At 76.3% G+C, this 14,390-nt stretch overlaps 8 non-coding genes across 8 annotated transcripts; all 8 read left to right on the top strand.

Moving 5' to 3' along the window:
- The first annotated feature begins 725 nt into the window (after nucleotides 1–725).
- LOC140597577 (5S ribosomal RNA) lies at nucleotides 726–844 on the top strand. The gene has a single exon (XR_011999419.1). It is a non-coding gene; the product is annotated as a 5S ribosomal RNA (ribosomal RNA).
- A 1,672-nt stretch (nucleotides 845–2,516) lies between these two features.
- On the top strand, nucleotides 2,517–2,635 carry LOC140597576 (5S ribosomal RNA). The gene has a single exon (XR_011999418.1). It is a non-coding gene; the product is annotated as a 5S ribosomal RNA (ribosomal RNA).
- A 1,690-nt stretch (nucleotides 2,636–4,325) lies between these two features.
- Nucleotides 4,326–4,444, top strand: LOC140597575 (5S ribosomal RNA). Its single transcript, XR_011999417.1, has one exon. It is a non-coding gene; the product is annotated as a 5S ribosomal RNA (ribosomal RNA).
- A 1,661-nt stretch (nucleotides 4,445–6,105) lies between these two features.
- LOC140597574 (5S ribosomal RNA) lies at nucleotides 6,106–6,224 on the top strand. The gene has a single exon (XR_011999416.1). It is a non-coding gene; the product is annotated as a 5S ribosomal RNA (ribosomal RNA).
- A 1,672-nt stretch (nucleotides 6,225–7,896) lies between these two features.
- Nucleotides 7,897–8,015, top strand: LOC140597573 (5S ribosomal RNA). The gene has a single exon (XR_011999415.1). It is a non-coding gene; the product is annotated as a 5S ribosomal RNA (ribosomal RNA).
- Nucleotides 8,016–9,705: 1,690 nt separating this feature from the next.
- LOC140597572 (5S ribosomal RNA) lies at nucleotides 9,706–9,824 on the top strand. The gene has a single exon (XR_011999414.1). It is a non-coding gene; the product is annotated as a 5S ribosomal RNA (ribosomal RNA).
- Nucleotides 9,825–11,496: 1,672 nt separating this feature from the next.
- Nucleotides 11,497–11,615, top strand: LOC140597571 (5S ribosomal RNA). The gene has a single exon (XR_011999413.1). It is a non-coding gene; the product is annotated as a 5S ribosomal RNA (ribosomal RNA).
- A 1,675-nt stretch (nucleotides 11,616–13,290) lies between these two features.
- Nucleotides 13,291–13,409, top strand: LOC140597570 (5S ribosomal RNA). The gene has a single exon (XR_011999412.1). It is a non-coding gene; the product is annotated as a 5S ribosomal RNA (ribosomal RNA).
- The last annotated feature ends 981 nt before the right edge of the window (nucleotides 13,410–14,390 follow it).

Genomic DNA, 14,390 nt, shown 5'->3' with positions numbered 1-14,390 from the left:
AGGCACACGGTCCCGCGGCGGTTCGGCTGATGGGCAGGAATGGGGGCAGAACGGCATCCCTGACACCGTGGCTGCAGGGCCCGCGGCTGCCAGGGCTCCTAAGGCAGCTCCAGGGCCTGCGCCCCTCCGGCGGGGTGGCTGCCTCGCCCCCACAGGCCTTGTGGCCCAGCTCCGAGTGCCCGTGTCCCTCCGTCTGTGTGTGTGTGTGTGTGTGTCTGTCTGTCTGTCGTGGGCACCTGTGTCTGTGTCCCTGCCTGTCCGAGGATGGGGTCCGGCGGCGCGGGCGGCCCCGGCTTGGCTTTGAGCCAGGCCGGCTGAAGAACAGGAGAGGCCAGGGGTCGTCCGGAGCCGGCCGGCGCCGGCCCGCGGCACCCCCCCAGCCAGTGAGCGGTCCGAGGTGGGGCGGCGTGCCATCCGGGGAGCCGAGCGGCGGCGACGCGCCCGCCAGGCCGGGGACGGGAGCGCGCCCGGGCTCCGGCGACAGCCTCCGCTCCGGGGTGCGGGAGGCGTCTTGGCCCCCACCCCCCCCGCCCGGCCCGGGGCAGGCGCCCTCCGCCACCCCGGGCGCGGCGCGGGAGGCGGTCAGTCAATCAATCAGTCGGGCCGGCAGGCGAGCATGCAGGCGGGCTGGCGCGATCGGGCGGGCGGAGGGCTGAGGAGCGGCGGGCGCCTGGCCCGGAGAGGCGCAGAGCAGGCTCTTGGGGCGCCCAGCGGCAGCCGCGGACGTCTACGGCCATACCACCCTGAACGCGCCCGATCTCGTCTGATCTCGGAAGCTAAGCAGGGTCGGGCCTGGTTAGTACTTGGATGGGAGACCGCCTGGGAATACCGGGTGCTGTAGGCTTTTTTTCCTCGGCCTTTTGCCTGCCTTCCTGTCTGTCCCTTGGCCGCCAACGCCCCCTCGACCAACGCGGCGGCGGCGGCGGCGGCGGCGGCGGCGGCGGCGGCGCCCCCCTCCGGGCGACCCGTGGCATGGCCCCCGCCCCGCCGGAAGCACCGCAGGGCGCCGCGGAGCACCGAGGGCGCCGGCTGCACGGGCAGGAGGCCACACACATGCACCACCTCCTCTTCCTCTCAAGCCCTTCACCCTCGCAGCCCGCCCTTCAAGCACACCCACCCACGTCCTAGCCGGCCGCGCGTCCCAGGGCGCCGCGGGGGCCCGAAGGCGGCCGACGGAGGGGACGGGGCGACAGCAGGAACCTCGGGGCCGGGGCGGGGAGGGGGCGGTCGCTGGGGGGAGCCGGGCGGGGGCTGGATCCCGTCTCCGCAGGCCTGCGAGCCCCTCCGGGGGGCCGGGGCGGGGCTTTGGGGGCCGGGGCCGGGGCGGGGCTTTGGGGGCCGGGGCCGGGGCCGGGGCCGGGCCCGCCTGCGGGCCCTCCTCGCCCCGCCCCAATCTCCGCCCCCAGGCCCGCCCCCAGCCCCTAGCAATTCCCTGGCACCGCCCCCAGCCTCCAAGCCACCCAGCCACCCGCAACCCCCCCCACCTTCGGCCCGGGCCCGCCTGCACCTTCTCTCCGAAGGACATGCCCTGCCTCCCCCGCGGACCACCGTCCCTTCGGCCCTCAGCCACGACGTCCACGCTCCGCGGGCCCGGGACACCAGATGGCCCGACCGCCCGGGGCCTCAGGCCCCGTTGGCACCGGGCTGCGCGCTCCGCGGCCCCGCAACAGCCAAGGCCACAGCGACGCGGGGGCGGCCGGCACCCATGCCGAAAAGGGCCGCGCGCAACACAGCAAGAGACACAAGAGAGACTCGCTCCGCGCCTGGGCGTGGGCGCCGCGCACGCAACACAGGCACACGGTCCCGCGGCGGTTCGGCTGATGGGCAGGAATGGGGGCAGAACGGCATCCCTGACACCGTGGCTGCAGGGCCCGCGGCTGCCAGGGCTCCTAAGGCAGCTCCAGGGCCTGCGCCCCTCCGGCGGGGTGGCTGCCTCGCCCCCACAGGCCTTGTGGCCCAGCTCCGAGTGCCCGTGTCCCTCCGTCTGTGTGTGTGTGTGTGTGTGTCTGTCTGTCTGTCGTGGGCACCTGTGTCTGTGTCCCTGCCTGTCCGAGGATGGGGTCCGGCGGCGCGGGCGGCCCCGGCTTGGCTTTGAGCCAGGCCGGCTGAAGAACAGGAGAGGCCAGGGGTCGTCCGGAGCCGGCCGGCGCCGGCCCGCGGCACCCCCCCAGCCAGTGAGCGGTCTGAGGTGGGGCGGCGTGCCATCCGGGGAGCCGAGCGGCGGCGACGCGCCCGCCAGGCCGGGGACGGGAGCGCGCCCGGGCTCCGGCGACAGCCTCCGCTCCGGGGTGCGGGAGGCGTCTTGGCCCCCACCCCCCCCGCCCGGCCCGGGGCAGGCGCCCTCCGCCACCCCGGGCGCGGCGCGGGAGGCGGTCAGTCAATCAATCAGTCGGGCCGGCAGGCGAGCATGCAGGCGGGCTGGCGCGATCGGGCGGGCGGAGGGCTGAGGAGCGGCGGGCGCCTGGCCCGGAGAGGCGCAGAGCAGGCTCTTGGGGCGCCCAGCGGCAGCCGCGGACGTCTACGGCCATACCACCCTGAACGCGCCCGATCTCGTCTGATCTCGGAAGCTAAGCAGGGTCGGGCCTGGTTAGTACTTGGATGGGAGACCGCCTGGGAATACCGGGTGCTGTAGGCTTTTTTTCCTCGGCCTTTTGCCTGCCTTCCTGTCTGTCCCTTGGCCGCCAACGCCCCCTCGACCAACGCGGCGGCGGCGGCGGCGGCGGCGGCGGCGGCGGCGGCGGCGGCGCCCCCCTCCGGGCGACCCGTGGCATGGCCCCCGCCCCGCCGGAAGCACCGCAGGGCGCCGCGGAGCACCGAGGGCGCCGGCTGCACGGGCAGGAGGCCACACACATGCACCACCTCCTCTTCCTCTCAAGCCCTTCACCCTCGCAGCCCGCCCTTCAAGCACACCCACCCACGTCCTAGCCGGCCGCGCGTCCCAGGGCGCCGCGGGGGCCCGAAGGCGGCCGACGGAGGGGACGGGGCGACAGCAGGAACCTCGGGGCCGGGGCGGGGAGGGGGCGGTCGCTGGGGGGAGCCGGGCGGGGGCTGGATCCCGTCTCCGCAGGCCTGCGAGCCCCTCCGGGGGGCCGGGGCGGGGCTTTGGGGGCCGGGGCCGGGGCGGGGCTTTGGGGGCCGGGGCCGGGGCCGGGGCCGGGGCCGGGGCCGGGCCCGCCTGCGGGCCCTCCTCGCCCCGCCCCAATCTCCGCCCCCAGGCCCGCCCCCAGCCCCTAGCAATTCCCTGGCACCGCCCCCAGCCTCCAAGCCACCCAGCCACCCGCAACCCCCCCCACCTTCGGCCCGGGCCCGCCTGCACCTTCTCTCCGAAGGACATGCCCTGCCTCCCCCGCGGACCACCGTCCCTTCGGCCCTCAGCCACGACGTCCACGCTCCGCGGGCCCGGGACACCAGATGGCCCGACCGCCCGGGGCCTCAGGCCCCGTTGGCACCGGGCTGCGCGCTCCGCGGCCCCGCAACAGCCAAGGCCACAGCGACGCGGGGGCGGCCGGCACCCATGCCGAAAAGGGCCGCGCGCAACACAGCAAGAGACACAAGAGAGACTCGCTCCGCGCCTGGGCGTGGGCGCCGCGCACGCAACACAGGCACACGGTCCCGCGGCGGTTCGGCTGATGGGCAGGAATGGGGGCAGAACGGCATCCCTGACACCGTGGCTGCAGGGCCCGCGGCTGCCAGGGCTCCTAAGGCAGCTCCAGGGCCTGCGCCCCTCCGGCGGGGTGGCTGCCTCGCCCCCACAGGCCTTGTGGCCCAGCTCCGAGTGCCCGTGTCCCTCCGTCTGTGTGTGTGTGTGTGTGTGTCTGTCTGTCTGTCGTGGGCACCTGTGTCTGTGTCCCTGCCTGTCCGAGGATGGGGTCCGGCGGCGCGGGCGGCCCCGGCTTGGCTTTGAGCCAGGCCGGCTGAAGAACAGGAGAGGCCAGGGGTCGTCCGGAGCCGGCCGGCGCCGGCCCGCGGCACCCCCCCAGCCAGTGAGCGGTCCGAGGTGGGGCGGCGTGCCATCCGGGGAGCCGAGCGGCGGCGACGCGCCCGCCAGGCCGGGGACGGGAGCGCGCCCGGGCTCCGGCGACAGCCTCCGCTCCGGGGTGCGGGAGGCGTCTTGGCCCCCACCCCCCCCGCCCGGCCCGGGGCAGGCGCCCTCCGCCACCCCGGGCGCGGCGCGGGAGGCGGTCAGTCAATCAATCAGTCGGGCCGGCAGGCGAGCATGCAGGCGGGCTGGCGCGATCGGGCGGGCGGAGGGCTGAGGAGCGGCGGGCGCCTGGCCCGGAGAGGCGCAGAGCAGGCTCTTGGGGCGCCCAGCGGCAGCCGCGGACGTCTACGGCCATACCACCCTGAACGCGCCCGATCTCGTCTGATCTCGGAAGCTAAGCAGGGTCGGGCCTGGTTAGTACTTGGATGGGAGACCGCCTGGGAATACCGGGTGCTGTAGGCTTTTTTTCCTCGGCCTTTTGCCTGCCTTCCTGTCTGTCCCTTGGCCGCCAACGCCCCCTCGACCAACGCGGCGGCGGCGGCGGCGGCGGCGGCGGCGGCGGCGGCGGCGGCGGCGCCCCCCTCCGGGCGACCCGTGGCATGGCCCCCGCCCCGCCGGAAGCACCGCAGGGCGCCGCGGAGCACCGAGGGCGCCGGCTGCACGGGCAGGAGGCCACACACATGCACCACCTCCTCTTCCTCTCAAGCCCTTCACCCTCGCAGCCCGCCCTTCAAGCACACCCACCCACGTCCTAGCCGGCCGCGCGTCCCAGGGCGCCGCGGGGGCCCGAAGGCGGCCGACGGAGGGGACGGGGCGACAGCAGGAACCTCGGGGCCGGGGCGGGGAGGGGGCGGTCGCTGGGGGGAGCCGGGCGGGGGCTGGATCCCGTCTCCGCAGGCCTGCGAGCCCCTCCGGGGGGCCGGGGCGGGGCTTTGGGGGCCGGGGCCGGGGCCGGGGCCGGGGCCGGGCCCGCCTGCGGGCCCTCCTCGCCCCGCCCCAATCTCCGCCCCCAGGCCCGCCCCCAGCCCCTAGCAATTCCCTGGCACCGCCCCCAGCCTCCAAGCCACCCAGCCACCCGCAACCCCCCCCACCTTCGGCCCGGGCCCGCCTGCACCTTCTCTCCGAAGGACATGCCCTGCCTCCCCCGCGGACCACCGTCCCTTCGGCCCTCAGCCACGACGTCCACGCTCCGCGGGCCCGGGACACCAGATGGCCCGACCGCCCGGGGCCTCAGGCCCCGTTGGCACCGGGCTGCGCGCTCCGCGGCCCCGCAACAGCCAAGGCCACAGCGACGCGGGGGCGGCCGGCACCCATGCCGAAAAGGGCCGCGCGCAACACAGCAAGAGACACAAGAGAGACTCGCTCCGCGCCTGGGCGTGGGCGCCGCGCACGCAACACAGGCACACGGTCCCGCGGCGGTTCGGCTGATGGGCAGGAATGGGGGCAGAACGGCATCCCTGACACCGTGGCTGCAGGGCCCGCGGCTGCCAGGGCTCCTAAGGCAGCTCCAGGGCCTGCGCCCCTCCGGCGGGGTGGCTGCCTCGCCCCCACAGGCCTTGTGGCCCAGCTCCGAGTGCCCGTGTCCCTCCGTCTGTGTGTGTGTGTGTGTGTGTCTGTCTGTCTGTCGTGGGCACCTGTGTCTGTGTCCCTGCCTGTCCGAGGATGGGGTCCGGCGGCGCGGGCGGCCCCGGCTTGGCTTTGAGCCAGGCCGGCTGAAGAACAGGAGAGGCCAGGGGTCGTCCGGAGCCGGCCGGCGCCGGCCCGCGGCACCCCCCCAGCCAGTGAGCGGTCCGAGGTGGGGCGGCGTGCCATCCGGGGAGCCGAGCGGCGGCGACGCGCCCGCCAGGCCGGGGACGGGAGCGCGCCCGGGCTCCGGCGACAGCCTCCGCTCCGGGGTGCGGGAGGCGTCTTGGCCCCCACCCCCCCCGCCCGGCCCGGGGCAGGCGCCCTCCGCCACCCCGGGCGCGGCGCGGGAGGCGGTCAGTCAATCAATCAGTCGGGCCGGCAGGCGAGCATGCAGGCGGGCTGGCGCGATCGGGCGGGCGGAGGGCTGAGGAGCGGCGGGCGCCTGGCCCGGAGAGGCGCAGAGCAGGCTCTTGGGGCGCCCAGCGGCAGCCGCGGACGTCTACGGCCATACCACCCTGAACGCGCCCGATCTCGTCTGATCTCGGAAGCTAAGCAGGGTCGGGCCTGGTTAGTACTTGGATGGGAGACCGCCTGGGAATACCGGGTGCTGTAGGCTTTTTTTCCTCGGCCTTTTGCCTGCCTTCCTGTCTGTCCCTTGGCCGCCAACGCCCCCTCGACCAACGCGGCGGCGGCGGCGGCGGCGGCGGCGGCGGCGGCGGCGCCCCCCTCCGGGCGACCCGTGGCATGGCCCCCGCCCCGCCGGAAGCACCGCAGGGCGCCGCGGAGCACCGAGGGCGCCGGCTGCACGGGCAGGAGGCCACACACATGCACCACCTCCTCTTCCTCTCAAGCCCTTCACCCTCGCAGCCCGCCCTTCAAGCACACCCACCCACGTCCTAGCCGGCCGCGCGTCCCAGGGCGCCGCGGGGGCCCGAAGGCGGCCGACGGAGGGGACGGGGCGACAGCAGGAACCTCGGGGCCGGGGCGGGGAGGGGGCGGTCGCTGGGGGGAGCCGGGCGGGGGCTGGATCCCGTCTCCGCAGGCCTGCGAGCCCCTCCGGGGGGCCGGGGCGGGGCTTTGGGGGCCGGGGCCGGGGCGGGGCTTTGGGGGCCGGGGCCGGGGCCGGGGCCGGGCCCGCCTGCGGGCCCTCCTCGCCCCGCCCCAATCTCCGCCCCCAGGCCCGCCCCCAGCCCCTAGCAATTCCCTGGCACCGCCCCCAGCCTCCAAGCCACCCAGCCACCCGCAACCCCCCCCACCTTCGGCCCGGGCCCGCCTGCACCTTCTCTCCGAAGGACATGCCCTGCCTCCCCCGCGGACCACCGTCCCTTCGGCCCTCAGCCACGACGTCCACGCTCCGCGGGCCCGGGACACCAGATGGCCCGACCGCCCGGGGCCTCAGGCCCCGTTGGCACCGGGCTGCGCGCTCCGCGGCCCCGCAACAGCCAAGGCCACAGCGACGCGGGGGCGGCCGGCACCCATGCCGAAAAGGGCCGCGCGCAACACAGCAAGAGACACAAGAGAGACTCGCTCCGCGCCTGGGCGTGGGCGCCGCGCACGCAACACAGGCACACGGTCCCGCGGCGGTTCGGCTGATGGGCAGGAATGGGGGCAGAACGGCATCCCTGACACCGTGGCTGCAGGGCCCGCGGCTGCCAGGGCTCCTAAGGCAGCTCCAGGGCCTGCGCCCCTCCGGCGGGGTGGCTGCCTCGCCCCCACAGGCCTTGTGGCCCAGCTCCGAGTGCCCGTGTCCCTCCGTCTGTGTGTGTGTGTGTGTGTGTCTGTCTGTCTGTCGTGGGCACCTGTGTCTGTGTCCCTGCCTGTCCGAGGATGGGGTCCGGCGGCGCGGGCGGCCCCGGCTTGGCTTTGAGCCAGGCCGGCTGAAGAACAGGAGAGGCCAGGGGTCGTCCGGAGCCGGCCGGCGCCGGCCCGCGGCACCCCCCCAGCCAGTGAGCGGTCTGAGGTGGGGCGGCGTGCCATCCGGGGAGCCGAGCGGCGGCGACGCGCCCGCCAGGCCGGGGACGGGAGCGCGCCCGGGCTCCGGCGACAGCCTCCGCTCCGGGGTGCGGGAGGCGTCTTGGCCCCCACCCCCCCCGCCCGGCCCGGGGCAGGCGCCCTCCGCCACCCCGGGCGCGGCGCGGGAGGCGGTCAGTCAATCAATCAGTCGGGCCGGCAGGCGAGCATGCAGGCGGGCTGGCGCGATCGGGCGGGCGGAGGGCTGAGGAGCGGCGGGCGCCTGGCCCGGAGAGGCGCAGAGCAGGCTCTTGGGGCGCCCAGCGGCAGCCGCGGACGTCTACGGCCATACCACCCTGAACGCGCCCGATCTCGTCTGATCTCGGAAGCTAAGCAGGGTCGGGCCTGGTTAGTACTTGGATGGGAGACCGCCTGGGAATACCGGGTGCTGTAGGCTTTTTTTCCTCGGCCTTTTGCCTGCCTTCCTGTCTGTCCCTTGGCCGCCAACGCCCCCTCGACCAACGCGGCGGCGGCGGCGGCGGCGGCGGCGGCGGCGGCGGCGGCGGCGCCCCCCTCCGGGCGACCCGTGGCATGGCCCCCGCCCCGCCGGAAGCACCGCAGGGCGCCGCGGAGCACCGAGGGCGCCGGCTGCACGGGCAGGAGGCCACACACATGCACCACCTCCTCTTCCTCTCAAGCCCTTCACCCTCGCAGCCCGCCCTTCAAGCACACCCACCCACGTCCTAGCCGGCCGCGCGTCCCAGGGCGCCGCGGGGGCCCGAAGGCGGCCGACGGAGGGGACGGGGCGACAGCAGGAACCTCGGGGCCGGGGCGGGGAGGGGGCGGTCGCTGGGGGGAGCCGGGCGGGGGCTGGATCCCGTCTCCGCAGGCCTGCGAGCCCCTCCGGGGGGCCGGGGCGGGGCTTTGGGGGCCGGGGCCGGGGCGGGGCTTTGGGGGCCGGGGCCGGGGCCGGGGCCGGGGCCGGGGCCGGGCCCGCCTGCGGGCCCTCCTCGCCCCGCCCCAATCTCCGCCCCCAGGCCCGCCCCCAGCCCCTAGCAATTCCCTGGCACCGCCCCCAGCCTCCAAGCCACCCAGCCACCCGCAACCCCCCCCACCTTCGGCCCGGGCCCGCCTGCACCTTCTCTCCGAAGGACATGCCCTGCCTCCCCCGCGGACCACCGTCCCTTCGGCCCTCAGCCACGACGTCCACGCTCCGCGGGCCCGGGACACCAGATGGCCCGACCGCCCGGGGCCTCAGGCCCCGTTGGCACCGGGCTGCGCGCTCCGCGGCCCCGCAACAGCCAAGGCCACAGCGACGCGGGGGCGGCCGGCACCCATGCCGAAAAGGGCCGCGCGCAACACAGCAAGAGACACAAGAGAGACTCGCTCCGCGCCTGGGCGTGGGCGCCGCGCACGCAACACAGGCACACGGTCCCGCGGCGGTTCGGCTGATGGGCAGGAATGGGGGCAGAACGGCATCCCTGACACCGTGGCTGCAGGGCCCGCGGCTGCCAGGGCTCCTAAGGCAGCTCCAGGGCCTGCGCCCCTCCGGCGGGGTGGCTGCCTCGCCCCCACAGGCCTTGTGGCCCAGCTCCGAGTGCCCGTGTCCCTCCGTCTGTGTGTGTGTGTGTGTGTGTCTGTCTGTCTGTCGTGGGCACCTGTGTCTGTGTCCCTGCCTGTCCGAGGATGGGGTCCGGCGGCGCGGGCGGCCCCGGCTTGGCTTTGAGCCAGGCCGGCTGAAGAACAGGAGAGGCCAGGGGTCGTCCGGAGCCGGCCGGCGCCGGCCCGCGGCACCCCCCCAGCCAGTGAGCGGTCCGAGGTGGGGCGGCGTGCCATCCGGGGAGCCGAGCGGCGGCGACGCGCCCGCCAGGCCGGGGACGGGAGCGCGCCCGGGCTCCGGCGACAGCCTCCGCTCCGGGGTGCGGGAGGCGTCTTGGCCCCCACCCCCCCCGCCCGGCCCGGGGCAGGCGCCCTCCGCCACCCCGGGCGCGGCGCGGGAGGCGGTCAGTCAATCAATCAGTCGGGCCGGCAGGCGAGCATGCAGGCGGGCTGGCGCGATCGGGCGGGCGGAGGGCTGAGGAGCGGCGGGCGCCTGGCCCGGAGAGGCGCAGAGCAGGCTCTTGGGGCGCCCAGCGGCAGCCGCGGACGTCTACGGCCATACCACCCTGAACGCGCCCGATCTCGTCTGATCTCGGAAGCTAAGCAGGGTCGGGCCTGGTTAGTACTTGGATGGGAGACCGCCTGGGAATACCGGGTGCTGTAGGCTTTTTTTCCTCGGCCTTTTGCCTGCCTTCCTGTCTGTCCCTTGGCCGCCAACGCCCCCTCGACCAACGCGGCGGCGGCGGCGGCGGCGGCGGCGGCGGCGGCGGCGCCCCCCTCCGGGCGACCCGTGGCATGGCCCCCGCCCCGCCGGAAGCACCGCAGGGCGCCGCGGAGCACCGAGGGCGCCGGCTGCACGGGCAGGAGGCCACACACATGCACCACCTCCTCTTCCTCTCAAGCCCTTCACCCTCGCAGCCCGCCCTTCAAGCACACCCACCCACGTCCTAGCCGGCCGCGCGTCCCAGGGCGCCGCGGGGGCCCGAAGGCGGCCGACGGAGGGGACGGGGCGACAGCAGGAACCTCGGGGCCGGGGCGGGGAGGGGGCGGTCGCTGGGGGGAGCCGGGCGGGGGCTGGATCCCGTCTCCGCAGGCCTGCGAGCCCCTCCGGGGGGCCGGGGCGGGGCTTTGGGGGCCGGGGCCGGGGCGGGGCTTTGGGGGCCGGGGCCGGGGCCGGGGCCGGGCCCGCCTGCGGGCCCTCCTCGCCCCGCCCCAATCTCCGCCCCCAGGCCCGCCCCCAGCCCCTAGCAATTCCCTGGCACCGCCCCCAGCCTCCAAGCCACCCAGCCACCCGCAACCCCCCCCACCTTCGGCCCGGGCCCGCCTGCACCTTCTCTCCGAAGGACATGCCCTGCCTCCCCCGCGGACCACCGTCCCTTCGGCCCTCAGCCACGACGTCCACGCTCCGCGGGCCCGGGACACCAGATGGCCCGACCGCCCGGGGCCTCAGGCCCCGTTGGCACCGGGCTGCGCGCTCCGCGGCCCCGCAACAGCCAAGGCCACAGCGACGCGGGGGCGGCCGGCACCCATGCCGAAAAGGGCCGCGCGCAACACAGCAAGAGACACAAGAGAGACTCGCTCCGCGCCTGGGCGTGGGCGCCGCGCACGCAACACAGGCACACGGTCCCGCGGCGGTTCGGCTGATGGGCAGGAATGGGGGCAGAACGGCATCCCTGACACCGTGGCTGCAGGGCCCGCGGCTGCCAGGGCTCCTAAGGCAGCTCCAGGGCCTGCGCCCCTCCGGCGGGGTGGCTGCCTCGCCCCCACAGGCCTTGTGGCCCAGCTCCGAGTGCCCGTGTCCCTCCGTCTGTGTGTGTGTGTGTGTGTGTCTGTCTGTCTGTCGTGGGCACCTGTGTCTGTGTCCCTGCCTGTCCGAGGATGGGGTCCGGCGGCGCGGGCGGCCCCGGCTTGGCTTTGAGCCAGGCCGGCTGAAGAACAGGAGAGGCCAGGGGTCGTCCGGAGCCGGCCGGCGCCGGCCCGCGGCACCCCCCCAGCCAGTGAGCGGTCCGAGGTGGGGCGGCGTGCCATCCGGGGAGCCGAGCGGCGGCGACGCGCCCGCCAGGCCGGGGACGGGAGCGCGCCCGGGCTCCGGCGACAGCCTCCGCTCCGGGGTGCGGGAGGCGTCTTGGCCCCCACCCCCCCCGCCCGGCCCGGGGCAGGCGCCCTCCGCCACCCCGGGCGCGGCGCGGGAGGCGGTCAGTCAATCAATCAGTCGGGCCGGCAGGCGAGCATGCAGGCGGGCTGGCGCGATCGGGCGGGCGGAGGGCTGAGGAGCGGCGGGCGCCTGGCCCGGAGAGGCGCAGAGCAGGCTCTTGGGGCGCCCAGCGGCAGCCGCGGACGTCTACGGCCATACCACCCTGAACGCGCCCGATCTCGTCTGATCTCGGAAGCTAAGCAGGGTCGGGCCTGGTTAGTACTTGGATGGGAGACCGCCTGGGAATACCGGGTGCTGTAGGCTTTTTTTCCTCGGCCTTTTGCCTGCCTTCCTGTCTGTCCCTTGGCCGCCAACGCCCCCTCGACCAACGCGGCGGCGGCGGCGGCGGCGGCGGCGGCGGCGGCGGCGGCGCCCCCCTCCGGGCGACCCGTGGCATGGCCCCCGCCCCGCCGGAAGCACCGCAGGGCGCCGCGGAGCACCGAGGGCGCCGGCTGCACGGGCAGGAGGCCACACACATGCACCACCTCCTCTTCCTCTCAAGCCCTTCACCCTCGCAGCCCGCCCTTCAAGCACACCCACCCACGTCCTAGCCGGCCGCGCGTCCCAGGGCGCCGCGGGGGCCCGAAGGCGGCCGACGGAGGGGACGGGGCGACAGCAGGAACCTCGGGGCCGGGGCGGGGAGGGGGCGGTCGCTGGGGGGAGCCGGGCGGGGGCTGGATCCCGTCTCCGCAGGCCTGCGAGCCCCTCCGGGGGGCCGGGGCGGGGCTTTGGGGGCCGGGGCCGGGGCGGGGCTTTGGGGGCCGGGGCCGGGGCCGGGGCCGGGCCCGCCTGCGGGCCCTCCTCGCCCCGCCCCAATCTCCGCCCCCAGGCCCGCCCCCAGCCCCTAGCAATTCCCTGGCACCGCCCCCAGCCTCCAAGCCACCCAGCCACCCGCAACCCCCCCCACCTTCGGCCCGGGCCCGCCTGCACCTTCTCTCCGAAGGACATGCCCTGCCTCCCCCGCGGACCACCGTCCCTTCGGCCCTCAGCCACGACGTCCACGCTCCGCGGGCCCGGGACACCAGATGGCCCGACCGCCCGGGGCCTCAGGCCCCGTTGGCACCGGGCTGCGCGCTCCGCGGCCCCGCAACAGCCAAGGCCACAGCGACGCGGGGGCGGCCGGCACCCATGCCGAAAAGGGCCGCGCGCAACACAGCAAGAGACACAAGAGAGACTCGCTCCGCGCCTGGGCGTGGGCGCCGCGCACGCAACACAGGCACACGGTCCCGCGGCGGTTCGGCTGATGGGCAGGAATGGGGGCAGAACGGCATCCCTGACACCGTGGCTGCAGGGCCCGCGGCTGCCAGGGCTCCTAAGGCAGCTCCAGGGCCTGCGCCCCTCCGGCGGGGTGGCTGCCTCGCCCCCACAGGCCTTGTGGCCCAGCTCCGAGTGCCCGTGTCCCTCCGTCTGTGTGTGTGTGTGTGTGTGTCTGTCTGTCTGTCGTGGGCACCTGTGTCTGTGTCCCTGCCTGTCCGAGGATGGGGTCCGGCGGCGCGGGCGGCCCCGGCTTGGCTTTGAGCCAGGCCGGCTGAAGAACAGGAGAGGCCAGGGGTCGTCCGGAGCCGGCCGGCGCCGGCCCGCGGCACCCCCCCAGCCAGTGAGCGGTCCGAGGTGGGGCGGCGTGCCATCCGGGGAGCCGAGCGGCGGCGACGCGCCCGCCAGGCCGGGGACGGGAGCGCGCCCGGGCTCCGGCGACAGCCTCCGCTCCGGGGTGCGGGAGGCGTCTTGGCCCCCACCCCCCCCGCCCGGCCCGGGGCAGGCGCCCTCCGCCACCCCGGGCGCGGCGCGGGAGGCGGTCAGTCAATCAATCAGTCGGGCCGGCAGGCGAGCATGCAGGCGGGCTGGCGCGATCGGGCGGGCGGAGGGCTGAGGAGCGGCGGGCGCCTGGCCCGGAGAGGCGCAGAGCAGGCTCTTGGGGCGCCCAGCGGCAGCCGCGGACGTCTACGGCCATACCACCCTGAACGCGCCCGATCTCGTCTGATCTCGGAAGCTAAGCAGGGTCGGGCCTGGTTAGTACTTGGATGGGAGACCGCCTGGGAATACCGGGTGCTGTAGGCTTTTTTTCCTCGGCCTTTTGCCTGCCTTCCTGTCTGTCCCTTGGCCGCCAACGCCCCCTCGACCAACGCGGCGGCGGCGGCGGCGGCGGCGGCGGCGGCGGCGGCGGCGGCGCCCCCCTCCGGGCGACCCGTGGCATGGCCCCCGCCCCGCCGGAAGCACCGCAGGGCGCCGCGGAGCACCGAGGGCGCCGGCTGCACGGGCAGGAGGCCACACACATGCACCACCTCCTCTTCCTCTCAAGCCCTTCACCCTCGCAGCCCGCCCTTCAAGCACACCCACCCACGTCCTAGCCGGCCGCGCGTCCCAGGGCGCCGCGGGGGCCCGAAGGCGGCCGACGGAGGGGACGGGGCGACAGCAGGAACCTCGGGGCCGGGGCGGGGAGGGGGCGGTCGCTGGGGGGAGCCGGGCGGGGGCTGGATCCCGTCTCCGCAGGCCTGCGAGCCCCTCCGGGGGGCCGGGGCGGGGCTTTGGGGGCCGGGGCCGGGGCGGGGCTTTGGGGGCCGGGGCCGGGGCCGGGGCCGGGCCCGCCTGCGGGCCCTCCTCGCCCCGCCCCAATCTCCGCCCCCAGGCCCGCCCCCAGCCCCTAGCAATTCCCTGGCACCGCCCCCAGCCTCCAAGCCACCCAGCCACCCGCAACCCCCCCCACCTTCGGCCCGGGCCCGCCTGCACCTTCTCTCCGAAGGACATGCCCTGCCTCCCCCGCGGACCACCGTCCCTTCGGCCCTCAGCCACGACGTCCACGCTCCGCGGGCCCGGGACACCAGATGGCCCGACCGCCCGGGGCCTCAGGCCCCGTTGGCACCGGGCTGCGCGCTCCGCGGCCCCGCAACAGCCAAGGCCACAGCGACGCGGGGGCGGCCGGCACCCATGCCGAAAAGGGCCGCGCGCAACACAGCAAGAGACACAAGAGAGACTCGCTCCGCGCCTGGGCGTGGGCGCCGCGCACGCAACACAGGCACACGGTCCCGCGGCGGTTCGGCT

Source organism: Vulpes vulpes, unplaced genomic scaffold, assembly GCF_048418805.1.
Source record: "Vulpes vulpes isolate BD-2025 unplaced genomic scaffold, VulVul3 u000000825, whole genome shotgun sequence".
NCBI classification, from domain to species: Eukaryota; Metazoa; Chordata; class Mammalia; order Carnivora; family Canidae; genus Vulpes; species Vulpes vulpes.
The sequence above is the reverse complement of the archived record's forward strand: the minus strand, read 5'-3'. Positions and strand labels throughout refer to the sequence as shown.